Source organism: Triturus cristatus, chromosome 11 (assembly GCF_964204655.1).
Source record: "Triturus cristatus chromosome 11, aTriCri1.1, whole genome shotgun sequence".
NCBI lineage: Eukaryota > Metazoa > Chordata > Amphibia > Caudata > Salamandridae > Triturus > Triturus cristatus.
Genome location: NC_140594.1, coordinates 3,862,849 through 3,890,490, shown reverse-complemented (window position 1 = coordinate 3,890,490; position 27,642 = coordinate 3,862,849). Strand labels below are relative to the sequence as shown.

At 51.1% G+C, this 27,642-nt stretch overlaps 1 protein-coding gene and 1 long non-coding RNA gene across 5 annotated transcripts in view; one reads left to right on the top strand and one right to left on the bottom strand.

Moving 5' to 3' along the window:
• The window catches only part of SCARB1 (scavenger receptor class B member 1), a 636,132-nt gene that overhangs the window by 117,659 nt on the left and 490,831 nt on the right, over positions 1 to 27,642 (top strand). The gene's annotated exons all lie outside the window — the stretch shown is intronic.
• The window catches only part of LOC146783145 (uncharacterized), a 219,285-nt gene that overhangs the window by 68,748 nt on the left and 122,895 nt on the right, over positions 1 to 27,642 (bottom strand). The window contains exon 2 of the long non-coding RNA XR_014970696.1: positions 25,116 to 25,201. This is a non-coding gene — a long non-coding RNA (uncharacterized LOC146783145). The remainder of the gene's footprint in view (positions 1 to 25,115; positions 25,202 to 27,642) is intronic.

Below are 27,642 nucleotides of genomic sequence, written 5' to 3'. Positions count from 1 at the left end.
CTCAGAGGCCTACCAGGGGTGCAGCATGTATTATGCCACCCCTGGGAAGCCCTCCAAAATGACACCACAGGTCTGCTACTGCAGCCTGGGTAAGGTGGTGCTTGCACCCCTTACAGTGGTATAGGCTACCTATATCACTACCATTGCACACACATATAAAACCTATAAGTCACTCCTATGGCAGGCCTTAACAATCCTGAAGGCAGAGTGCTTGGTTTTTATGTGAGAGGGTGCCCCTGCATGAGCAGAGCCCCTTTGCAGCGTTCGGAGTACCTCCTCTGATGCCGTTTGTGGTGCAGCCTGACCATATACTCTTAAGTGCATTATAACCTCGCGGTAAATGCTAACTTTGGACTGGCTGCACAGAAACATGTTGTGTTTGGTGTCAAACACTTTGGAATACTACCCCCCCCTCCCCCCCCACCAGTTCTGGCAACGGGGGTAACATTCCACCCTTCTAGAGGGAGAGACGTGTTCACACTGGTCTGCCCGGTAAGGACTTTCTAGAGCCCTGGCATCACAAAATGGATGCCACTGCCACAGGCAAGGGTCTGGCCTCCTGATGCTGGGGGAAACTCCGGCAGGGGAGGCCTGGACAATAGGTTTCCTGTCCCAGGGAGTTGTAACCACCTCCCCAGACGGGCAGATGTGTATTGGGGCTGGGCGGGAGCACTCTCTGGTGCTTTGAAGTCCTGCTCTGGGGGCACACTTGGTGTACCTGTGCATAGTCCAGTTCAAACCGGGTGCAGGGGCTACCTGCCCCTGCTCTGGCACGAAACTCCCATAGGTAGGTCCCTAGAGTATGTCTAACCCCCTATCGTAGTATAAGTATAGGAACCCAGTACTTGAGACTTGGGATTACCCTGGACGAAACTCTGCAACATATATCCTGGACCTTCGACTTTCTATTTCAACTAGAAGATGGAAGAAATCTCCCTTGGGGTCAAGGAGTGACTCCCCTGCTCATCAGGCACCAAAGAAGCAACTTTCCAGTCTGCAACTCTGAAGTTCCCACCGGACGTCGAAGTCTTTGCATCACCAGAGGTGGATTTCCAGACTTCCCCCAGGCTACCCCGAGTCCACAGCAATGCTGAGGCCTGTGGCTATCATGGGTGACGTGGAACCTTGACCCCCGCACACTGTGAACTTTTGCCGGTACATCATCTTCCTGGTCTTCCTCGAAGCTGTGCTTTGGGCTCCGAGTAGCCCCAGCCTTCGGGCACCTACAGCACCGAAGATCTCTGGCCTCCACTCCACGAGTGACCCGTGGGCCAGCTTCCAGAGCAACTGCTCGAGGCTCCTTAACGAGCGATAGCCCGTTGGCTAGTGGGTCCCCACGAAGGCAACTCCTCTGCTGATTGGGCTTTCCTGGTTGCTCCAGACGTGCCCTGACTTACCCTCGCTGGGTGAGTCCCTCAGACCTTGCTGGTCTGCGCCGACGTCTTTCTTCTATTTTCGCTTGACTTGCCGTTGCCAAGGCTTGTTGGGTCCATTCTGGTCGCCGAAACCCCAGCACTCGACATACTTCGTGGGACAGCTCGAATCCAGCTCCTGGTCATCATCGACGCCTCCTGGACCTCGTGGCTGAAGAGTCAAGACACCCGTCAACTCACCTGAAGCACCTGACATCTGTGGGCATTGGTCTATTGTGCCCCTGGTCACTAGTAAGTGACCCAGACTCTGTCCCCTCTGCTTTCAGGTTCCTTCCATCCTAGATCCAGGCTTGGAACTCTTCGGACACTTCTCCTCTTCACGGCAGCAGCACTTCTTTGCCAGCCTCCATTGAAAACAATGCTGCGACCCGACCCCAAAAGACACCTATGCACCCGGCTTCCCTGGGTGAGGTAACTCGAGTACTCCGGTGCTCCCGTGGGTGTTGGCCCTAAACACCTCTAAGTCCAAAAGGGTTCACTTGTAGTCATCCTCTAAGTGTCCTTAACTTGCAATTTTCCAACCGCGACTTTCCCCATGGAAGTTATCGACGATTCACGCCTGTGTTCTAACACTGCACGCGTCCCCTGTGGGTCCCCTACGTCACTACCTTGGGTGGTTCCTTGGGGCCCAAACGCTTCTAAAGGCTCTAGGCCTTGTTTAGTTCAGTCGTGGTTCTTATACCACTTTATTGGTGTGTGGTTTGGTACGCCCCTAGGGCCCAAACGTGTATTTGTGCTTTTACTGTTGAATACTGACTTGTAACTTAAGTACTTCGAACTCTAGCCTCATAAAGAGACTAGAGGGGTGTGTTTTAACCTAAATACATATATTTAAAATTTATACCTGATGTGATCTCCTTTTCATTTAGCCATTCAAGAGATTATAGACTGGTAAAACAAGCTGCTTTACATTCCTTCGAGACTTAGCCTGAAGGCTGCTCTCCATAGCTACCACTAGGATAGCTTTCAATAAAGGTTGTCTTAAACCTATTCACCATAAGGGGTTGCTTGGACTGGTACAAGGTGCCCACTTTAATTAGTGGACAGCATATACCAGGCCAACTTCTCACACATAGAACTAACACTTTTAGCAGCACCGTGGGACGAGGCCTTCCGGTTAAACCCACTATTGAGAGGTAAGTGCTTTTGGCAAAGGAACAAAGTATAAACTAACACAGCCGACCAGTGTCATGAAGCACAGCCGACCAGTGTCATGAAGCACAGCCGACCAGTGTCATGAAGCACAGCCGACCAGCGTCATGAAGCACAGCCGACCAGCGTCATGAAGCACAGCCGACCAGTGTCATGAAGCACAGCCGACCAGTGTCATGAAGCACAGCCGACCAGTGTCATGAAGCACAGCCGACCAGTGTCAAGAAGCACAGCCGACCAGTGTCAAGAAGCACAGGCGACCAGCGTCATGAAGCACAGGCGACCAGCGTCAAGAAGCACAGCCGACCAGCGTCAAGAAGCACAGCCGACCAGCGTCATGAAGCACAGCCGACCAGCGTCATGAAGCACAGCCGACCAGCGTCATGAAGCACAGCCGACCAGCGTCATGAAGCACAGCCGACCAGCGTCATGAAGCACAGGCGACCAGCGTCAAGAAGCACAGGCGACCAGTGTCAAGAAGCACAGGCGACCAGTGTCAAGAAGCACAGCCGACCAGTGTCATGAAGCACAGGCGAGCTACAGATGGTCACTCTCGCACACTTGCGCTCACTTTGCACTGCTACACAATGTGACCGGTACCAGCCTGATCCATTTGGGCACCTGACACCTTAATGTGGTGCCACTGATACCAAACAGTTCAACAGATAACACACTGCAGATGACGTGGCTCCAAGTATCCCGCCACCCTCCAATTCACCCCCACTGTCCCCGACACCCCGGATAGAAGCTCACAAGCCCCTCCCTCTGGACATAAGGCAGCTCAGGGCTGAGATCACATAGTCTATGTCCCTGGAAAGCAGGTGGGTATAAACAGTAAGCATAAACAATGTAGGCATAAAGAGGGGTCTTGGCACCACTCAGGAAGTTCATCAACAAGTTGCAAAGCAGAAACGGGCTAAGGGTAACTGGGAAGCACAGGAGATTAGGCAGTCTCTTGACCTACTCCCGAACTTTCTCGGAAGCGTCCCTCCGGCCTAGTCAATTCCTCTCGCTCCCACCTGGCACAAGAAAGTCTCGAAAGGGCCGGATGGGGAGAGGGCAGTTGGTCCACGGTGATGGGGCCAGTGAGGGAGCAAGCAGGGAATGGGAAAAACCTCGGCTTGAGGAGGCCCCCTGTCGGTTACGCGCTGATTCCGCTTGTGCCCCGGCAACCTGGGCGCAGGGTCTGCTTCACAAGATGAGTCGCATTGGACACTTCAGGTTACACGAAGCAGAGTTGCAATTCCGTGCCTCCCTGGAAATGAGGCACTGTAGGAAGCTGGCTCTCTATAGACTATACCAAAAAGAGGTATCGTGCTCAGACAGAGCAGTGGATCCCCAGAGGCTTCCAGAGGCTCAAGAAGATGATACTAACGCTCTCTTTTGTGGTAGTGTGGGCGAGCAGTCAGCCTTATCAGAGGGTTCAGCTAAGCATCTGCTGTAGTCACAGAGGCAATACGTGAGACACACACTCAAGAATAAGTCCGAGACCAATTTATAAAAACAATTCTTGGTTATATTTATTTTGTAAAACCACAGAACCTTATCTCTGGTAAATACTTTTTTCAATAGAACTACTTTTCAATACAAAAATGAGACACTTAGAGCAATTCTTAGACTTTGCAATGTTAACTAATGGGAGGAAGAAAACATTCAGCAAACAGGCAGGTAACATCGACTTACAGTTCCAGCCTTTGGAGGTTAAGGCAAGTACAGGGCAAAGTTCAAAATAGCGCAAACAGTACACCACCAGCGGCACCGGGGCAGCCGGGTGCAGGGTGCAAGTAGAGGGCCAGGCGCCCAATTCAAATCAATAGAGATTCCTGAAATCTGAAAGTGGCTGTTTACAGGTAACAGTGGTTTGGGAGACCAGTTTTCAGGGGTTGAGACGAGCACTGGGCAAGGTACAAAGCAGCGCCAACAGTGCACCACCATGAATGAGGCCGGAATTGGTTTTCCGATCTGACAATCTCCCTGCCGTAGATCTAGTGGTTTACTGCCCAGTGGAGAGCCCTTCGGGCCCCTCTACCGGTGGATTGGTGTATCCCAGTGCCGGAATGGCAGTCATTCGAGAGAGCACCTCTGTGCCTGTGGTTGGGTGGGGGAGGTGCAGATGCCTTGCGTGTGGGTTCTGGGGCCGAATTGTAGGTCGGGCGAGCTCAAAGATGTGCCACAATTTCTGATAGTGCCTCTCTTCTAGCCTTCTTCTGTCCTACATACGTGGACCGAATGTGTGTTCTATTATGTTTGTGTCAATGGTTTCCGCTTCTGGCCAAGGGAATGCATGCGCCTTAGTGTATGTGTGGCACAATTATCTATCTTTTTACCCTGCGTGGGGGACCTAGTTTGTATGTGGTTTAACTGAGACTCCATGATGGGTTGGGAATTTGTTTAAGGGATTAGTACACTTCTAACTTCTCAAAGCTTTCTTGATGATCCTAAATTCTACTCTGATCGTGGAGATTATGCCGGCAACAACTACTTTACTACGAGCTCAGCTTTAGGACAAAGATGCTTCAAACAAACTTAGTACATAAAACAACACGTGAAAAATAAGCTGTAAGACAGTGCAAGGGTTAATTCAAAACATTATGTATTGTTTTTTAGCAGCGGAAACAGCCACATGTAAACGGTGACAACTTTTTCATATGTAAATGGAAACGTTAACAAGACGTAACATTAAACACAAAACACAGTTGCAATAATGTATCAGAACCACAACATCAAGAAAAAATGCATCAATTGAAATCTATAATTAAAAGCAAAGTAAACAGAAAAAAATGACGGAGAAGAAAAATGAAACCTACTCTTAGCACATGCCGCTCGATGATGAGGGCAGGCTCTGCGCTGTGTACGGAACTAAGTGAGACGGATAGTCTGTCTATATTGGCTCGGGACAAAGATAGCAGCCATTTTTGTGGAGAAGAAGGAGCGATTTAACAGCTACAGGCCCTCCTTGGCCAAGCACGAGCTGCACCTTACTCCCCGAGGTCCAACTTTTTCTCTAACATCCGAATTACACCCTATGTCACACCCAGGGGTCATGGGTACCGGCTGTGTCATGCTCAGTGGTCTAAGCGAATAACACTTCTCACTACTTTCAGATACCACCAGTGTTGGGAAACAGATTGTACAAAAAAAACTCCTTTAGACTGAAAAATTAAGATCAAGATGCTGACTCTATATCACACCAAGAGCCAATGCCCACTGTCTTGTCATGCCCAGTGGTCTAAGCTTGAGGCCCCACCCCTGTATCGCACCCAGGCATCAAGTGTACCCTGAGTTTCTATCCGAGCGGTCCAAGTGGTCCCTGTTTCACACCAGAGAGAAGCGTACCATCTGTGTCACGCCCAGCGATCCAAGCGACTAAACAACCCTCACCTTTCCTAGCGTGCTGACTATCCAATAAAGGTGACCTAGGGGGAATCGCTTCCGAGGCCGCCTTGCGTCTACTCAACTCGGACACATAAAATAGGCAATGTGTTATATATCTGTTAGTGGCAGGAGGAACAGGTTAGATTTTTACGCTTCTTCCTAGTTTACCATAAGCCAAATGCTGGGACGAAGGATCAGATGTAGTCTCTTACCCACTCAAGGCGGCTTCCGGACGGACCTCCGCCCGCTGATTCAGCAGAACGTTCAATCAATTGCAGCGTCTGCTCATCATTCTTGCTGCGCAGGTGAGTCCGTACGGGTGAGGTCCTTTCTCTTCAGCTGCAGTTGGGCTCGAAGAACCAATCATCTAAATGTGCTCAAATGTGAATTTACTTTGAAAAAATGAAAGACAAGAGGCGTTTGGCAAAACAGGGACAGTTGGTTTGAACGCAGCGGCCGGGAGAATAGACAAGAGTCAGGGGTCTGAAGAATCCTTCAAAGCACATTTCGTCATAAAGCAATTTGTGCAATCCTTTGGAGACAGAAATCTCGGCCTAGTCACGGGGCCGTAAATCTGGTCTTTTGATATGCGCAGGTGGGTCTCGAGCTTGCGTGGACACAAGGTGGGGCCAGTGGGTACATGTCCAGATGTCTAGCATGGGGAGCGCGTAATAACTGCGTGTAGTGTGCATGCTATGGTCTGATTGGCTGAGTGTTCCTAACTTAGTATGGCATCTGACTTTCTGGTGTTTTGGGAATGAGCGCCCCTCTGTCCAAACATGTTTTATTGGGGCCAATCTCCTAAGACCATTGTGATGTTGCTACCTATCTGTGGGATCGATCCTGGGTTTCCTGTTTGCGCGTTTGTCGAAGGGTTACGTGCAGGGCCGGACTGGGAACAGAAACCGCCCCTGGCAAACTGCTCGGAGGGCACCCCTGGGAGGGGAGGGGGTGCGGCCGAGCTGTTTGCTAGGGCCGTTTTTGGCCGATTTTGTTACAGGGGGGCGATTTTGCCGACCCCTGGTAACAAAAACATCCCTCAGGTGCTGAAAACTGGCCCCCACCCTGGCGGCCCACCGGGGAAACACTCGGTGCCCACTACGGCCAGTCCGGCCCTGGTTACGTGTCACCACACCTGTGATCTGTCAAACATTTGCTTCAGGCCTAGGTCGTAGGGCCTGCCTGACGACGTATATCTGTCTCTGGGTTGATGGGGGCGTCCTATTGGGTGGATTTGCAACAGCGATGCACGTTCGTGTTATACATACATATGTCATGGTGTACATCGACTAGGGCTGGGCGCCGAACTCCCCTCCGCATGCGGAAATGTTGCCGCTCTGCCACATGTTCTAATATCAACCCTCCTTTTCACGGTTCTGGGGCCAAGGCAGGTGTTGGGGTCTCAAGTTGTTTGAAGAAAAACAGACCTGCGACACAAGCGCTGGGTGGAGTGCACCCCGTCTCTCAGGACGCAGCCGCCTCACTTCCAGTGTCTGAGGCTTCACTGTCTGCGTCGCTCTTTACTGGCAGAAGGAGCCAAGAATCGAACGCCGCCGTCTCCCTGTCAGAGGGAGTAGCACAGCCCTGGCCTGCTCACGCTAGCTTGCTGTACGCGCCCAGCTACCTGTATGCCGAGAGGGTGGACGTAAACAAGCGGGACCTGGAGGTGCCCGCTCCCGCCATGCTGCCGCTGGTCACCACCTCCACCATGGCAGCAGCACGGCCAGTCCCATCTCATCACGCCACTGAAGCTGCCGGGGCGCACATAGTGGTAAGTGCCTCGTCCGTCCGTGGGCTGCTGGCCAGGCAGGGTGAACCGTGCAAGCGTTGCCCTTGCGCTGCTTCGGATGGAGCTTTAAGTGACTGAAGGGGTTTTACTGGGTGCAGCGACCGGAGGACTCCAAATCTGTGCATGGGATGACTGCGCCAGTGGGGCTAATAATGTTGAATAGCCGCCCCCCCATGCGCAGTTTAAACAAACCAGCACACTTAAAAGTAGCACAAAGCAACAACGCGCCAGGAGATCTTCTGAGCTGCCGTTCATGTGTGACCCTCCGGCGAGTGCGGCCTCCTTCTATCACATCGCTGTAAGGGTGTGGCGCGACGCCAGCCCGCTCTCTCAGGACTTTGTACTTAAACATTCTGTAATTCTTCCTCTGAGTGAACTTTTTTTAGTCTTTAAACAAAACCATCAGTTCAAATGACTCGTTAATAACCTTTGCTAATCTGCCCTGCCAATAGTGCTGGCGGGTGGCCCCCATGGGCGTCCGCAGGGGGGGGGGGGGCAAGGAGGGGCGCTTGCCCCCCCCTGGAGTGCTCCTCCTTGCCCCCCTCGCGGCCATCCATACTTTTACGGACGCCTTTTGTCCGTAATTACGGGCCCTGCAGGGAGCAGAGCTGTTCCCTGCCAGAGGCCTCAACTCTCTGATCGGGCGCCTCGCACTCCTCCTCGCAGCCCCTCCCGCCCATTGTCATGCTGTCTGTGGCTGATTATCACAAACAGAATGACAATGGCCAGTTTGAGCTGTGCGCCACAAGCACGAGTGGTTAGGTCTGGACACAAAGACCTCCTTTTAACCAGTGCTTAATTTGCAAAAGCAGAAGTGCCGGTGCCGAAAATGTTTCCAAGGAGGCCATAGCCCACTTCTATCTCTGGTGTGCCCCACCTTCAACACTAGCACTGCCTCAGTCTATCTTCTAACCATGCTCTGATGTTTGTCCCATAGGTCTTTTCTCTAAGAGTCTATCCTCTCACCTCTCTAATCATTTTCTATCGTCTTTGTCACACCTGGTGTGTTACCTAGCTCCCTGTATTTCTGATTTGCCCTCTATTCCTTATGCATTCTACCCATGCCCGTTTTCATCTTCCTTTTTATCCATATTCTGCTTTCTCTCCCCTCGATCTTGGCTCTTTACTTTCACTCTTCTAGCAGTGATTAGCTGTATCTCCGTTTTATCCTTTCTCTGCTCTTCTTTTCTCGCTGCCATGTCCTGTCCTCTACATCCTTTCAATCTATCTTCTCCCTTCTATCACGGTCTGCTGCGCACCATGTCTGCCTTCTCTTTCTCTCTGTATCTGATTTGCTCTCCTCCTTTTCTTCTACTCTGCTGTGTTTTATCCCTCTCTTCTCCTTGTTTCTTTCCCCTCTTTGCTCTTGCTCTCTCTCATCTTTACTAGTGCTCTCAGCCCTGTCTCTAGCCTGTACATGTCCCTGCTATTTTGTCATTCCTAAAGAAGGGCAAGGTGACATGTATTTTAATTCTTTATCTAAACCGACACGACACGAGTGCAAAAAAAAGAAATGCACACCAAAATAAAATGCTTTTTTGCACATATTAATCAGTGCATTGCGGAACAGGCGGCTGCTCCAGCACAGCAGGTTAGGTCACTGCTAGTGCCTCCTGCAATTAGTAGGTCCAGGGGTGACAACGGCATCGGCATCCAATGCTGAGCTTGCTGTGACCCTGACTGCTAAAGCACAAGCATTGTCCCCGACCGTAATGCTGCCAATGCCGGTGTGTATGGCTGTGGCGCCTGCTGGACTCACGCGCTGAACAATTAGCATGCTGGGGGGCAGCGCACAAACAGGTGACTCCATGGCGCACAAAAGTTGTGCTCGGCCACAGCCGTATTGAGCACATTGCGGATAGCAGCAATGTAGGGCTGCCATCTATACCACTCTGGTCACAAAGCAATTTGAAAATGCACACTTAATTTAGTTTATTCTTCCTCGCGACCTCACTCCCAAGTTCCAAATGAGCTCTCGGAGCTTCCTTGCCTGAAATCCGTCATGAGCTAGCCCCCACCTACAATTAGCCAATGGGAGGCTCGGGCAATGGCAGGGTGCAACAGACTCGGGGAATCGAACGCAAGCCATTTTTTGACGATGACTTCTTGAATTCGTGACAGGTGTGATGACATCATCACTAACGTGGTGATACACAATCATGCCTGCCTGAACCGGTGTATGCCTGCCTGTGAACACATACCAGCCAGTCACCATGGCAAGGTATGTTATACTTTATATTTTGGAATGGAATAATTAATATTGAGACGACCACCTGCAGGCTCAGAAATCATAGCCACGGCCCTGTGAAATAAGTTCCGGTGCTGAGCACCGGAAAGCACCGGCTCAAATTAAGCACTGCTTTTAACACAGTGTAGCTTGAGAGCAAGAGGTCTTCTGAATGAATTTCTGGGGGGGTCGATGCATTATTCTCCCAAGTCAAAAATTGAGGTTGCGCCATAGCCCAGATTTCAAATCCCACCAAAACGTACACAGACTCGTGTCAATAACATATCTATCTGCCAGTATGCACCCTATCATGTCTGGCAGGACATGCTGACCCTGTGTTTCACTGCCTCCTATCCCCCTGCACCCCACTCACTGCCTCATATCCCCCTGTACCCCACTCCCCGCGCTCAGGGCCGGCTCTAGGGCGGTGCGACCGGTGCCACCGCCCCGGGTGCTGACTTTGTGTAGGGGGCGCTAATATGATTTTAAAAGCACCTGCTTCTTTCCTGGACTCCTAGAAATTTTCAGCCACCAATAAAAATGTCTAAATGACTGCAGTGATTAATGCACTTCTTAGAGAGGGAGAGATCGAAGTTTTGTGTAATGGAAGTTTCTACTCATCCTAAGGTAGCGCAGAGGGTTACTATGCTTGCTGCAAAGAACGTGCAGCTCACAAAGTGCGTATAATGTAAAGTAAATAGGTCAGTGGGTCACACTTTTGTCAGAGAGACCATATTGTTGATAACTCTTTATGAGTTAAAATCCTAATGTGGAACAGTGAGCAAGTAACTGTTATGAAAGATGCATGCAAACTGTAGGGTATGGGCTAGAGCGTTATGATTTCCCCCCAGCTTTTCATTATCCTAATGTGGCAAAATGGGTTAATTTGGGTAGAAATCAATTCTTATTAATAAAGGGAACCCCCCATCCATGGTGCTAGGTTTTAAATTCTAGGTTTCTGATTCTCCTGGCCAAGCCCTCTTAAACTATCCTGCCTACCTGTACGGATAACCTGTGACAACTTCACCTTCTTGTCCTCTCTCTTCTGTAACATTTCCTATGCACTGATTTACACACATATGATTGATTGTCTCTATGTAATCTGTGTAATGTAAAGTGTTCTGACACCTTACACGGATAGGAGCGGCGCTATAAAATGAATTAAATGCACCTGAGACTGAATGGTTACGGAGGCTTGAGGGGCGCTGTGAAAGGATGGTTATGAAGAACCTGTAGTGGAGGTGGTCATTGGGGGTGCCAAAAAGCATTGTCGCACTGGGCGCCACGAGCGCTTAAGCCGGCCCTGCCCGCGCTTACTGCCTTATATCCCTCTGTACCCCACACCTCGCGCTAACTGCCACAACATATCCCTCTGTACCCCACACCTTGTGCGCACTGCCACAACATATCCCTCTGAACCCCGCACATCACGCACACTGCCACATATGCCTCTGTATCCCACTCCTCACACTCACTGCCTGATCGCTCATTTTACCCTGCCATTCATCTTCTACGTGTTCTCTCCCCTTCCACTCGTTCTACCTCTGTTCACCCCCTTACTTCTTTTAGTGCCTTACATCTTTCTCAATATCTCTACTTCTTTTCCTCTTCAGTAACATCTGTGGCACATCTCTGCACTTCCATTATATCAACGCACCCCTCTACCTCACCTGTCTACCTCAGTCTTTATTATTCCCTCTTCCTCAGCTGTCTCTACATGTCTAAGACACACCTCTCCCTCTCTCTACCTGGCCCCCTCACGTTCTACGACTGCGTTATTCTCCCCTCTCCAGCTTTGATTTACCTGTCGCTGCTCCTGAATCTTTTTCTTCTACACCTCACTTCTTTGTCTACCCTTCACCCCTCGCTACCCTTCTGTTTGCCTTACTACGGTCTTTACCCGACCCACCTTTCAGTGCCTCTTCCCATTTCGCCTCACTCCCTCACAGCGCTCTCCTAGCATGCATCTGTTTCTCCCCTCACCACCATGCCTGTCTCTACCCCTCCTTATCTTTCTAACCAGCCTAACTTTCTACCTTCCTGTTATTCCTGGTAGCGAACTTTCATTTCACCCCTCCGGTTGTATTACCTATGCATTCAAATTGAGTAGGTCATTGCTGTGCTCCCAACCAGACATCGAGACCCAGTCCCCTAGCCTCTCAACATGCCCAGATATAACAACAAGCATTGGCATAGCCAATTGGTCTCGCCTTTGGGACCTGCTGCAGAACTAAATACTTATACTGCCGGCATCATACTTACCCAGCGCCAAGACGCCTCGGCAAAAGTGAGCTATATAAGTTCTTCAGTCAGTGAGTCAGTCATAAGGTCCCAAAGACGAGACCTATTGGCTATGCCAATGCTTGTTTTTCTCAGGTTGGCCTGAACATTACCCGATCCTGATTGTCTGCCATTTTAGCCCCGCCACCATTGATTAACATTAGCCACGCCCCTTCATTTGCCAGGTTCGCCCCCCCCTGGAAAAATTTCTGCGGACGCCCATGGTGGCCCCTGTGTGTAGTGATGCAGAGCGGTACTCCGCCCGCACGCGGAACTTTGCTGAATTTCGCGGGGATTTCCGGGAGCTCCGTGGAATTCCGCAGGGTGGACCTCCGCGAGTTACGTCCACCCCTAAAACCGACATCATATTTCTCACTATTAACACCCGCTGAGCTCTCCTGGGGCTTCTGCCTGCCACGCCGGCTCTGACCTCCTGCACAAAGAATGAATTAAAACCAAGCCGTGACCTTTGAGGAGACCTAGAGAGCGAGAGAGACGCCCATCTTGCGGCTGAACTGCGCCGCGTGACGCCAGACAGCCCGGACGCTGCTCTGCTCGCCCGATCCGTAGGATCCCCGGCTTGTGGGAGCGCCTTCAAGATGAGCTCCGCACCGACGTGTTTTTGGGTTTGGTTTAATAGACTCAAATGTTGCTTCGTACACAAGAATCTGGGCCACATGTGACCAGTGACGTGCCCGAACTGAGCTCAGTGGGGGCGCCAGGCTCCGGCCAATGGAAGCACTTATTGTATCCCTAGAGGACAGAGACAGACATCATCAAGAGAGTACCCAGACCCCCCCCCCCCCTCTGTGAAAGAAAACTCTTGTCTCTTCCATCCAAGCATGTATCCATTCATACTTTCATATTTGTAAAGTAACAACCTAGGCAAATTCTTTTAATTGACAACAAAAATAAGTTTTATACCTTGCAGTGGGAAAATATAAGCAGTGAAACGGAAAATCGAAATCGTGGTTATTTATTAGTGGTGGTTTGTTTACAATTGTAATTGTTTAGTACATTCATGAATAAAAACAAATTTATTATACAAGTAATAAAATCATTATACACCATAAAAAAGGGGATTCTGGGTTACATAAAAATGAATGAAAGATAAACAACTGTTGTGGCACAATTGTATGTTATTCGACGCGCGTTTCGGCGTAATAAACGCCTTCGTCAGGAAAAAGCTACAGATCCTGTAATTCAAGAAAAAAGAAAGGAATCTGTGTTCCAAGCGGCGAAATTCTTGAAATACCAGGAGATTAAAAGAGATAATTTTCAGATGTGTGGATATCTTGATAAGTGATGATTCCTCAAAAAAGGGGGTCAGTTAATCAAGGAGTTGCTGGCGTTTCTTTTATGCCTAGCACAATGAAGAGCCCATACGAATGATAATCAAATCTTGTTTGATATTGAATAGTGTGCGGTGCCGAGTCTTAATAAAAATGATGAACATTTAGAGCGATGGCAGCATTGGCGTGGTAGGTATGATATAACCTTCAGTGTAATAAACACGCGTAGTGTCGACCGGGCTCTGTAGACGATAAATGAACTTTCACCCTTTCGTTCACTATGTCACCTTTACTGTCTGTTATCCAGTCATTCTTCCATCCATCATTCAAACTTTGCCAGTCTCATCCATCCAGCCACTCTGCCATCCGTTGACCCCTCCACCCACGCTGCCATCCATTGACCCTTCACCCACGCTGCCATCCATCCATTCACTCTGGCATCCATCCATCCACTCTGCCATCCATCCACTCTGCCATCCATCCACTCTGCCATCCATCCATCCACTCTGCCATCCATCCATCCACTCTGCCATCCATCCACTCTGCCATCCATCCATCCACTCGGCCATCAATTCAGTCATCTTTTCACCCGTTCATCCATCCACGTACTCTGCCGTTCTTTCACCTGTCTTTCCACCTATTTATTCACTCAACCTTTCACCCCCGCTCCCGTCTGCCCGCTCATTCATCCACTCGTTCATCCATCCATTCATCCATCCATTCATTCATTCATCCACCCTTCCTCCCATTCAATGTTCCTTCCTCCTCTCCCTGTTTCCTCTCTTTTCTCCTTTCTGGCTCCTGCCTGCTCTTCTGTTTGTGTCCAAGCCTTTATCTCATTCGTTTGGGCCGTTTCCAAGCCAAGTCTCAGCCAGAAGCGGCCCATGAAGACCCCACCCCGCTCGAGCTGCAGAGGTGGGGGTTCACGACCCCCTGCACACCGTGCTTCAGTTTGGGCTGTGTGTTTAAAGCAAGGAGGAGAGTGCCCGTGAGCCGCCCTGTATTGGCCATCAGAAATGTCATTTTCCGTTCTTTTTCTCGCTGGAAGTAGGTGCCAAAGTGTGTGTGCATGTGTCTCTGTGCGTGCGTGCGTGTGTCTGTGCGTGTGTATCTGTGCGTGTGTATGTTTGTGCGTCTGTGTGTGTGCGTGTGTCTGTGTGTGTGCGTGTGTCTGTGCGTGTGTGTGTCTCTGTGTGTCTGCGTGTCTCTGTGTGTCTGCGTGCGTGTCTCTGTGCGTGCGTGTGTGTCTCTGTGTGTGTGTGTCTCTGCGTGCGTGTGTGTTTCTGTGCGTGTGTGCGTGCGTGTGTGTCTTTGCGCGTGTGTATGTCTGTGCGTGCGTGTGTCTCTCTGTGCGTGTGGCCATGGTGACAGAGAGGGTGATTGGCACAGATTGCCCTGCTGTGCTCCCCTGAACTGCGTACTGTGGCCCCTTAGCTCCCTGAACCCCTTCTGCGATCTTACTGAGCCCCCTGCTGTGACCCTCTGACCTCCCAGATCCCCTGCTGTGACCCCCGACCTCCCAGATCCCCTGCTGTGATCCCCTGCTGTGACCCCCTGACCTCCTTGAGCCCCAGCTGTGACCCCCTGACCTCCTTGAGCCCCCAGCGGTGACCCCCTGATCTCACTGAGCCCTCTGCTGTGTTACCAGAGCTCCCTTACCTCCCTGCTGTGCCCCCCCAAAGCCCCTACTGTGACCTCACTGAGTCCTCTGCTGTGATCCCCTGACCTCATTGAACCCCATGCTGTGATCTACAGACCTCCCAGCTGTGACCCCAGAGCTCCCCGAAACCCCTGATGTGACCTTTCTGAGCCCCCTACTGTGATCCCCTGATCTCCCTGTTCTTTCCCACTGAGCCTCCTCCTGCGACCCCCAGAGCTCCTTTACCTCCCTGCTGTGCCCCCCAAAGCCCCTACTGTGACCTCCCTGAGCCCTCTACTGTGACCTCCCCGATCCCCCTACTGTGACCTCCCCGATCCCCCAGTTGGTGGTATTGTGTGTCAAGGAGTGGCAGGTAGTGGATTGGAATTATGTGGTGTGGTGTTGAGTTTTGCGCCATGATGTGGAACTCTTTGTTGTGGATTGGATATATGTGGTGTGGAGTGGAATTATGTGGTTTGGTGTGGAATTATGTGGATTGGAGTTGAATTGTGTGGCGTGGAACTGCGAGGCATTCATTGAAAATATTTTGAGTGGAATAATGTGGCATGGCGTGGAGTTTATCTGTGGACTGTTATGTGGCATTGAGTGTATTTATGTGGGTTTATTTATGTGGTTTTGAGTAGTGTAATTATGTGAAGTTGAATTATGTGGTGTTGTGTTATTATGGGGAGTGTAAAGATGTTGAGTGGCATGGAATTGTGTGGCAATGAAGTGTGTGGTATTATGTGGCATGGTGTGGAGTGGAATTATGTGGCATCTGTTGAGTACAATTATGTGGACGTTAATTATGGGGCATTGTGTGGGGTGGTATGTTGGGTAAAAGTATGTGGCATGTTGCGAAGTGGAATTGTGTGGAGTGTAATTGTGTTTTGGAGTTGAGTGGATATATGTGGAGTGTGAATATGTGGTGTGAAGTGTAATTATGTAGGTTGGAGTTCAAATATATGTAGTGGAATTATCTGGAGTTGAATTGATTTTTGTGGAGTGGAATTATGTGAAGTGGTATTGTATGGCATAGAGGAGAGTGGGAATATGTGAAGTTTACTACTGGATTGTAATTATGTGCCATCAGTGCTTAATTTGTAAATCAATAAGTGCCGGGGCTCTTGTCTGGAGGCCACTGCAGCTTGCACCACACTTTGCCCCTGCCAGCTGGCAATGACCGCACACACACAGCTACTAACCATCACACACAGCTGTTGTTGTGCTAAAACCTAAATTAGCCAGACAGTGTCACCATGTGGCAGACTGTCATAAGCCCCGGTGCTGGCAATTAAGTGCCAGTGCTGAGCACCCGAAACCACCGGCTCAAATTAAGAACTGTGCGGCATGAAGTGGAATGATGTGGAGTGGAAGGGTGTAGCTGAATTGTCTGGTGTAGAATAATTAGATGTTTAAAAGTATTGTGTGTAGTTGAATCGTGCGGCATGAATTTGTGTGTTGTGGCACTGAACTGTGTGGTGTTGTATTATGTGGAGTTGAATGCTTGCTGTCGTCTGCAGTACTGAGGGAGCAGCCATCAAGGGGTTTCTCGCCCCCTCAAAGTGGCTGAGCGAGTGTGAGTGGCGTCCAGACCCTTCTCTGCCTCCCCTGTGAGTGCTCGAGTCTTGAGATGACTCCATCGTCAGGCGCCTGGAGTTTGAGCGTGGACTCTGCTGGGTGGGGGCAGGGTGATAAAGGGTGGCTCCAGGGGACTTCTTTGGGTCTGAGTTGAATGAGGCTTGCCTTGTCTCAGGATGTTGTATTGGTAAAGTTACATCTGCTTGCCCTTCTTTGGACCGACGATACCCACGGGCAAGCTCCCAAGAGCCCACCAGCCTCTGTTTCTGCTGACTTTGGTGTGGAATGGCGTGTTCTGCGTCGACTGTGGCGTAAAGTATCAAGGCCTTTAATAAACGACTACAAAGCAGACAAAAGCGTGCTCTGATTTAAGGTCATTCGTGTCAAATGTAGTAAAATCCAGCACTTACGTCAGATGTAGTAAAATCCCGCAATCAATCAATCAATCAATCAATCAGTGACATTTATAGAGCGCACTACATACCCGTAGGGTCTCAAGGCGCTGGGGGTGGGGGGGTGCCGCTACTGCTCGAACAGCCATGTCTTCAGCTTCTTCCTGAAGGAGAGGTGGTCTTGGGTCAGGCGCAGGTCGGTCGGGAGGGAGTTCCAGGTCTTGGCGGCCAGGTAGGAGAAGGACCTTCCTCCTGTAGTCGCTCTTCGGATGCGGGGGACGGCGGCGAGGGCGAGGTTGGCTGATCGGAGGTGGCGTTTGGGAGCGTAGAAGTTGACTCGGCTGTTGAGGTAGCTCGGGCCTTGGTCGTGTAGGGCTTTGTGTGCGTGGGTGAGGAGGCGGAAGGTGATTCTTTTGTTGACGGGGAGCCAGTGAAGGTCTCTCAGATGTCCGGAGATGTGGCTGGTTCGTGGGATGTCGAGGATGAGTCTGGCTGAGGCGTTCTGGATCCGCTGGAGTCTCTTCTGGAGCTTGGCGGTGGTGCCGGCGTAGAGGGCGTTGCCGTAGTCCAGTCGGCTGGTGACGAGGGCCTGGGTGACGGTCCTCCTGGTCTCGGTGGGGATCCACCAGAAGATCTTCCGTAGCATGCGTAGGATGTTGAAGCACGCCGAGGAGACGGCGTTGACTTGCCTGGTCATGGAGAGGGAGGAGTCCAGGATGAAGCCCAGGTTGCGTGCATGGTCTGTCGGTTTGAGTGCGGTGCCCAGGGCGGGAGGCCACCAGGAGTCGTCCCAGGCGGAGGGTGAGGAGCCCAGGATGAGGACCTCCGTCTTGTCCGAGTTCAGCTTCAGGCGGCTGGTCGTCATCCACTCGGCTACGTCCTTCATCCCTTCGTGTAGGTTGGCTCTGGCGGCGGCGGGGTCGTTGGTCAGGGAGAGGATCAGCTGGGTGTCGTCGGCGTAGGAGATTATGTTGAGGTTGTGTTGCCGTGCGATGGCCGCGAGGGGGCTCATGTAGACGTTGAAGAGGGTGGGGCTCAGCGAGGATCCTTGAGGGACGCCGCAGATGACATCGGTGGCCTCTGACTTGTACGGTGGTAGACGGACTCTCTGTGTTCTTCCGTCGAGGAAGGAGATGATCCATTCCAGCGCCTTGTCCTGGATTCCGACGTTGCTGAGGCGCTGTACTAGGGTGCGGTGGCAGACAGTGTCGAATGCTGCGGAGAGGTCTAGGAGGATGAGGGCCGCTGTTTCTCCGTTGTCCATCAGGGCTCGAATGTCATCGGTGGCGGCGATGAGGGCGGTCTCGGTGCTGTGATTGGCTCGGAAGCCGGACTGTGAGGGGTCGAGGGATCCATTCGTTTCGAGGAAGGCGGCCATCTGCTTGTTGACGGTCTTCTCGATGACTTTGGCTGGAAACGGGAGGAGCGAGATGGGGCGGTAGTTCTTGAGTTCGGTGGGGTCCGCTGTGGGTTTCTTGAGTAGCGCGCTGAGTTCGGCGTGCTTCCAGCTCTCAGGGAAGGTGGCGGTGTCGAAGGATGTGTTGATGATGTCTCGCAGGTGGGGTGCGATGACAGCGTCAGCCTTGTTGAAGACGTGATGAGGGCAGGGGTCGGTCGGTGATCCGGAGTGGATGGAGTTCATCGTGCGGATGGTGTCTTCGGTGCTGATCGGAGTCCAGGCTTGGAGGGTGGTGGTGAGGGGTGGTTGTTCGGTCTTGGTGTGCGTTGGTTGGTTGCTGAAGCTGTTGTGTATGTCCGCGATCTTGTTGTGGAAGTATGAGGCGAGGGAGTTGCAGAGGTCTTGCGATGGGGTGATGTCGTTGTTTTCTGCGCTGGGGTTGGAGAGCTCTTTCACGATGTTGAAGAGTTCCTTGCAGTTGTGTGCGTTGTTGTCCAGCCGGTCCTTGAAAGCCGTTTTCTTGGCGGCGCGGATCAGCTGGTGGTGTTTCCGGGTGGCCAGCTTGAAGGTGTTCCTGTTGTTCGGTGTGGGATCCCTTCTCCAGACTTTCTCGAGGGCTCGGCAGTTCTTCTTGGAGCTCTTGAGTTCGTCGGTGAACCACGGGGCTTTCTTGCTGTCGGGTCTGCTGGGCGGGGTCCTCAGCGGGCGAGTTCGTCCGCGCTGTTGCTGATCCACTGTGTGAGGTTGTTGGCGGCCTGGCTGGGGTTCGCTGAGCTGGCAGGGGGGTGCTGGCTCAGGGAGGTGGCGAGCTGGTCTGGTGTGATCTTGTTCCAGCTTCTGCGGGCGGCCTGTTGTTGGTGGTGGTGGGTCGTCGTTCTCTTGAAGGTGAAGTGGACGCAGCTGTGGTCCGTCCATTGAAGCTCTGTGGCGTGGCTGAAGACGATGTCTTTGCAGGATGAGAAGATGGCGTCGAGTGTGTGTCCGGCGAGGTGGGTGGGGGTGGATACCAGCTGCTTGAGTCCAAGATTGGCGAGGTTGTCGAGCAGGGTGCTGGTGTTGCGGTCGTTGTTGTTCTCCAGGTGGAAGTTGAGGTCCCCTAGGAGGATGTAGTCGGCGGAGGGGAGGGCATGCGGGCTGACTAAGTCGGCGATGTCCTCGCTGAATTGTGTGCGTGGTCCCGGGGGTCGGTAGATCAGGGTGCCTCTGAGGGTGGTGTTTGGGTCGGTGTGGATCTGGAAGTGCAGGTGTTCGGCGGTGGTCAGGGAGTTGTCGGTGCTGGTCGTGAGACGGATGGTGTTCCTGTGGATGATGGCGATGCCTCCTCCCATCTGGTTGGCGTTGCGGTCCCTCCGGATGATCTTGTAGCCCTCCGGGATGGCGATGGCGATGTCGGGAGCTGAAGAGGCGTTCATCCAGGTCTCCGTGAGGAAGGCAACGTCCGGGGCTGTGGCGTCTAGGAGGTTCCAGAGTTCCACGGCGTGTCTGTGGACGGAGCGGGTGTTGAGCAGGATGCACTTGAGGTGGGTGCTGCTGGTGTTTGGCTTGGCGGCTGCTGGTGCGGGGCAGGTCCGCACCTACGTCAGATGTAGTAAAATCCAGCACTTACGTCAGATGTAGTAGTAAAATCCAGCACTTACGTCAAATGTAGTAAAATCCCGCATTTACGTCAAATGTAGTAAAATCCCGCACTTACGCCCGCACTTACGTCAGATGTAGTAAAATCCAGCACTTACACTTACGTCAGATGTAGTAAAATCCCGCACTTACGTCAGATGTAGTAAAATCCCGCACTTACGCCGGCACTTACGTCAGATGTAGTAAAATCCCGCACTTATGGCGGATCAGGTATGGTTTGAGAGCGCGCATTAGGTTCGAGGTGGAATCGGAACCGCAGCTCGAAGGAAGGGCACATGTCATAGTGAGATCGAAGCCACGTCTCTGCAAAATAGCGAAACCAACGCTTTTACCGTGAAGTGCTATTTGGACTGCAAGATGCTTTCACAGACCTGTCAACTCACGGTCCCACAATGTGACACATGATCTCGGCTCCCTTCACACGGTCACCCAGTGAGGAGCCGACATCACACGGTGGCGGGGAAAACGAGCTGGAAAGCGCTGTACACCGTGGATTTGAAGCTCGTATAGCGGAGCCGACGTCGGTTGAGGGATGGTAAAACCCCCCGGGACATGGGATCGGCCTCCGCAGCTTTTTTTCTTTTTGGAGAAGGGGGCTTGAGGTGGGGCGGGGGCTAAAGTGTCTCTTAGGTACTTCTAGGCATGAGGACCCGCCACTCCAAGGTCTCGCCCACCGCCCGACCGCCTCACACGGTGAAATGTTTGTTTTAGTTGGCAGGTATGCATCATCCCCTCTCCACCCCACTAAACAACACGGCACAAGAATGGATGCTATCACACCCCCTTATCACCGTTGCACTACACTAGACAAAAGGTCACCAGTCTAGATACCCCAGTTACACTACACTGGACAACTTGGCCCCAGACCAGACAGCATAGTATGGCATTGAGCAATATAGAACCCCAGTCAGCAACCAGAAACCTCATTAAACATGATCTATCGTGCACCACATCTAGCAACGTGGCACCAGTCTAGAAACAAGACAGCACACTGCATACACTGCCTCCTTGTTGCTCAAATTCTGATTACCTTGAATTTACTGATTAAAAGCATATGCTGCTAGGCGCTATAGCCCACTTTTGTTTCTTACCGGTCACCCGTTCGGAGGCAGCGCACCGGAGACGGTTTGAAGGGTCTCTGGAGTATTTGCTGAAGATGCCGCTTCGATCCCCGGCTGCCGCCTTTAACTTAAGACCGTCTTTGTGTTCTGTGTATCCGGGTCTCTCAGCTTTCACCCGTAAGTGCTTGAAACGTCTGGAGTGCGTGCGGCCCTCTCCTAAATTTGTCTTTGGGGGTCCAATCTGTGCCATTTTAGGATACAGTGACATGGAATTTTGAACTTTTAGGTCCTGCGTGCGAGGTTCGAACTCCTTTTTGGCTGAGCAGACTTGTAAGAATTGTCGCACTTTAGTAAGGATGTCTTGCACCTTCTTTTTATATTTGGAACTTTGGACTGAGTTAATAATAACGCTGGAACTCCCTCTCTTTAGGGGGTTTCGCAGATCTCATCAGGATGAAATAACCTCTGTCTGCAGCGGCTGATTGCAAGACGGTAACACCTTTCCTCTACACCTCTGTACCCACTGGATTATCTCACACTGTACAAAGGATCGGGTCTCCGTTTCTGTCTTCCACAGTTTTATGGCCTTAGAGTTCAGCTTTGATTTTAGTTTGCTGACAACCTGGTGCACGTCTTTCAAATATGACCCTAGTACAGCTTTTTGGGCTATAACCCTATATTCCACGGCATTATTCATGTGACAGTATGGGTGGGATGTATATTGCCCCAAATCTCCCAGAGTGCATCTCTCTGGCTACCACCAATACTGTTCTGAAGGTATGGAATTGGGGTGGGTCAAAAAAAGCAATTCCCAATCTGAACACCCAGCGGAGTATCTGCGGCTGCTCCTGAGGACGACTCGCCGCTATACTCTGTTTCAAAGCTCTAATTAAGACCTTTGCTCCATCCTGTACTTCTGGCACAGTATGTTGAGGCGGTGACGGAGGTTTTACACTTGACGGTGGGCTGGTGGGATCGTACGCACCTGGAGGTGTAACCGGTGACATAGGATATGGCGAATTTAAATGTTGGTCGTAATAGTTCTGAACAGTAGAGGTGAAGGAAGCGCTTGAGCTGGGAGCACATTGCTGTTGCCCCTCGGGGTCTACATTAGAAGGAACACTGGGTGAAACTGTGGCGCCCGCTGGTGGGTCAGAACTCGCTGGCACCCCTGGCGGGCCCTTGAGAAACGCGGTACCTACATAACATGTGGCCATTTGGGAATAATTGTTTTCCAACCCTTCATCAACTAGGGTTTGTGAGATTTTTACAAGAGTTGTGGCTCACCGGTCAGCCTCCCGAGAAGCCCCGTATATTCCGATTGTGTCGGGGTCGGGTGATCATTTTCAAGCCCTTCGTCACGTGGAGTGCGTGTGATTTCTTTTTTTTTTTATAGGTGTGTTCTCTTTTGGATGTTAGTTTTCAAGTCCTTCGTCCCAAAGGCGTGTGAGGTATTTATAGTTTGTTTTCGGGATACTCTGGGCGCACATCGACATTCACCCCCTCAGACGGCGAACATCTACCTACATGAAGATTATAGGAACCCAGCTGTGTGGGAACTGTGTTTTTAAAGGTAGATCCAACGAGATGGTTTTGAGGTTAGAGACCGTGGGTTTCTTCTTCTTGAAGGAAAGGTGACTTCATTTTGGTTTGTTTGGCAGGAGCTCTACTTCCTGGTTTTTACATGACTGTTGTGTGTTTGCGACTGGAAGTGTGCACCCTTTGAGATCTACACCCCTAGCCATGACTGTTGTGTGTTTGCGGCTGGAAGTGTGCACCGTTTGAGATCTACACCCCTAGCCATGACTGTTGTGTGTTTGCGGCTGGAAGTGTGCACCGTTTGAGATCTACACCCCTAGCATGACTGTTGTGTGTTTGCGGCTGGAAGTGTGCACCGTTTGAGATCTACACCCCTAGCATGACTGTTGTGTGTTTGCGGCTGGAAGTGTGCACCGTTTGAGATCTACACCCCTAGCATGACTGTTGTGTGTTTGCGACTGGAAGTGTGCACCCTTTGAGATCTACACCCCTAGCCATGACTGTTGTGTGTTTGCGGCTGGAAGTGTGCACCGTTTGAGATCTACACCCCTAGCCATGACTGTTGTGTGTTTGCGGCTGGAAGTGTGCACCGTTTGAGATCTACACCCCTAGCCATGACTGTTGTGTGTTTACGGCTGGAAGTGTGCACCGTTTGAGATCTACACCCCTAGCCATGACTGTTGTGTGTTTACGGCTGGAAGTGTGCACCGTTTGAGATCTACACCCCTAGCCATGACTGTTGTGTGATTGCGGCTGGAAGTGTGCACCGTTTGAGATCTACACCCCTAGCCATGACTGTTGTGTGTTTACGGCTGGAAGTGTGCACCGTTTGAGATCTACACCCCTAGCCATGACTGTTGTGTGTTTGCGGCTGGAAGTGTGCACCGTTTGAGATCTACACCCCTAGCATGACTGTTGTGTGTTTACGGCTGGAAGTGTGCACCGTTTGAGATCTACACCCCTAGCCATGACTGTTGTGTGTTTGCGGCTGGAAGTGTGCACCGTTTGAGATCTACACCCCTAGCATGACTGTTGTGTGTTTACGGCTGGAAGTGTGCACCGTTTGAGATCTACACCCCTAGCATGACTGTTGTGTGATTGCGGCTGGAAGTGTGCACCGTTTGAGATCTACACCCCTAGCATGACTGTTGTGTGTTTACGGCTGGAAGTGTGCACCGTTTGAGATCTACACCCCTAGCATGACTGTTGTGTGATTGCGGCTGGAAGTGTGCACCGTTTGAGATCTACACCCCTAGCCATGACTGTTGTGTGTTTGCGGCTGGAAGTGTGCACCGTTTGAGATCTACACCCCTAGCCATGACTGTTGTGTGTTTGCGGCTGGAAGTGTGCACCGTTTGAGATCTACACCCCTAGCCATGACTGTTGTGTGTTTGCGGCTGGAAGTGTGCACCGTTTGAGATCTACACCCCTAGCATGACTGTTGTGTGTTTACGGCTGGAAGTGTGCACCGTTTGAGATCTACACCCCTAGCATGACTGTTGTGTGTTTACGGCTGGAAGTGTGCACCGTTTGAGATCTACACCCCTAGCATGACTGTTGTGTGTTTGTGGCTGGAAGTGTGCACCGTTTGAGATCTACACCCCTAGCCATGACTGTTGTGTGTTTACGGCTGGAAGTGTGCACCGTTTGAGATCTACACCCCTAGCATGACTGTTGTGTGTTTGTGGCTGGAAGTGTGCACCGTTTGAGATCTACACCCCTAGCCATGACTGTTGTGTGTTTGCGGCTGGAAGTGTGCACCGTTTGAGATCTACACCCCTAGCCATGACTGGTGTGTGTTTGCGGCTGGAAGTGTGCACCGTTTGAGATCTACACCCCTAGCATGACTGTTGTGTGTTTGCGGCTGGAAGTGTGCACCGTTTGAGATCTACACCCCTAGCCATGACTGGTGTGTGTTTGCGGCTGGAAGTGTGCACCGTTTGAGATCTACACCCCTAGCCATGACTGGTGTGTGTTTGCGGCTGGAAGTGTGCACCGTTTGAGATCTACACCCCTAGCCATGACTGTTGTGTGTTTGCGGCTGGAAGTGTGCACCGTTTGAGATCTACACCCCTACTAATGACTGTTGTGTGTTTGCGGCTGGAAGTGTGCACCGTTTGAGATCTACACCCCTAGCCATGACTGGTGTGTGTTTGCGGCTGGAAGTGTGCACCGTTTGAGATCTACACCCCAGCCAGAAATGACCTTCCTGTATGCATGTTCGCCATGTACGGTGCGTGGGTTTTGCTGGTAGAGCAGTGCAGGGCTTGGTAAACAAGTCTCTCTAGGACCTGTGTTTGCAGAATCCGTGCATATCTCACCTTTTGATGGGACTGTGTGATGTCCTCTAGAGGCGCTGACGTGCTCATAACCGTGCGTTGTGCTCTGGCGCTGGTATTCTGTGATTCTGCAGCGGAAACAAAGAAGCAAAAAAGCACATTAGTAAAAAAAAAAAAAAAGGAAGGAAAAGGAAAAAAGATTAAACAACTCTTTTTAACCTTATGATTGTAACCGCCTGTCTAACTATTGCTTTACATTTAAAAGAATAAATATTCTAGCCCTTGCTAGAGACTGGAGGAACACGATGTTTGAAACAAAAAGTCCATCCGGGTTCTTTTGGCTTTACATTTTGTAACAGACGCCCGTTTTACCCATGTGTGGAACCCCTTTCGTTATAGACGGTCCGTCTGTAGGCCCTGAAGTCTTCCATGTTTTGTGAGTGATGACGCAGCCTTTCTAGGACCCGCGAGGCTCCGCCCAACACTTTTGCTTAAGGGGTCTTCCTTTTGCTGAGGTTTGGTGTAATTATGAGCTTCAGGGAACTGTGAATAAAAGCATCGCTGTCACATTCACAGTATAGTGCACCGATTTACACGCTCCCGGAGGGCACGTTGGAGTCTTGGGGGTTTGGAATGTACACAATTGCCCCCCACTCCCAGGGCTCATGGTGTAGTCCTGAAACCTCATTTACACACGGCCAAGCCATATGACACGCGGCCAGGCCATATTACACGCGGCAAAGCCATATTACACGCGGCCAAGCCATATTACACGCGGCCAAGCCATATGACACGCGGCCAAGCCATATGACACGCGGCCAGGCCATATTACACGCGGCCAGGCCATATTACACGCGGCCAGGCCATATTACACGCGGCCAAGCCATATTACACGCGGCCAAGCCATATTACACGCGGCCAAGCCATATTACACGCGGCCAAGCCATATTACACGCGGCCAAGCCATATTACACGCGGCCAAGCCATATGACACGCGGCCTGGCCATATTACACGCGGCCAGGCCATATTACACGCGGCCAGGCCATATTACACGCGGCCAGGCCATATTACACGCGGCCAAGCCATATTACACGCGGCCAAGCCATATTACACGCGGCCAAGCCATATTACACGCGGCCAAGCCATATTACACGCGGCCAAGCCATATTACACGCGGCCAAGCCATATTACACGCGGCCAAGCCATATTACACGCGGCCAGGCCATATTCACCTGTAATAGAAGGGTTGAGCTCTCCGCTGACCGGTGCATCTTTGGACACAAAGATGTATTTCAACCCTTCGTTATCCAGCTGCGCCTCCACCTCATAACCTGTAAAAACACATAGACAAGAACACATTTAAAAAAGATTCTGTGACGTTGGACCGCTTCGGTTAGCACCTGCCTCAGAACTACGGCTCTCTAAATATCTGCACCTCGCTGAATTCAAGCGTCTCCTCGCGGCTCCAGGGTAAATCTGGGGGAGCCTGTGTGCAGGGCAGACAGAGCTGCTGTCAAAACACCTCCAACAAACCGTGCACATCATGGTTGATTGAGTCATTTAAAAATATTCTAGACGTGTGCTGCTTCACAATAAAATGAATCTTGTAATGTTGCTGGAACAGGCATTCTTATTGAGTTTTGTCTGTCTGTCTGTCTGTCTGTCCGTCCGTCCGTCCGTCCTTTGGGATGGCATTTTAAACCGTGGGGATGGGAGCACTTTGGGGAGTTGTCGAGTACCAGCCACCTGTGTATGGCGTCCATTTCATAGCAGTCTTGACTCACTTATGAATTTGCACGTTTTCTAACAAAATACCTTTAAAATTCAAATCTGAACCCTCCAAGGTAAGACATGGCGTAGGGAGACGGGGGGCTGGGTTACGTCTGTGTATTTCCTGGTAGAGCCTCTCTTTGAGGGACCCTCCATTTGTCATCAAGATTTCATGCCCGCGCTTGCTTTTAGAGGCCGGCATACTGTGCACTCCCGACACTGTCGCAATTTTGCCTGTGACAAAGCCCTAGACAGGGCAATGGTGCCCTTACCTGTTATGATAGCATCCTAACAACTGATAGAACCATGAGCACGTGACCTGGATGATGTCACACCACACATGACCGAACCTGGTCGCTTGTCCCCCTGGAAGTGACGTCAATACCGGGGAGACAAAAGATTGTGGTTCCTACCTGATTCAATGGTGCCCATAATCATAGAAGCTACACATAGCCCAGCACACCTCGGTGAGAAAGGAATGTTAGACAGCTTACGACCATTATGGCACAACAAAAACTTGCGAGCTGCTGCAAAACACAAAGTCAGAACGTGTATGATATGTTGTCAGTTCAACCCAGGGAAAGGGGTGTCTGTAGAACAAGGTGGATTTCACCCTCCTGAACATGCTTTTGAGGTCCTACAAATGGATTACATACAAATGGATAGATGTAGGGGACAGAAATACGTGCTAGTGGTTGTATGTGCCTTGACTAGGTGGACAGAAGCCTATGCCGTACCAGACTAGCGTTACAACAAACAAATGATGGACGGAATGCTGACAATGCAGACATTCTCCCC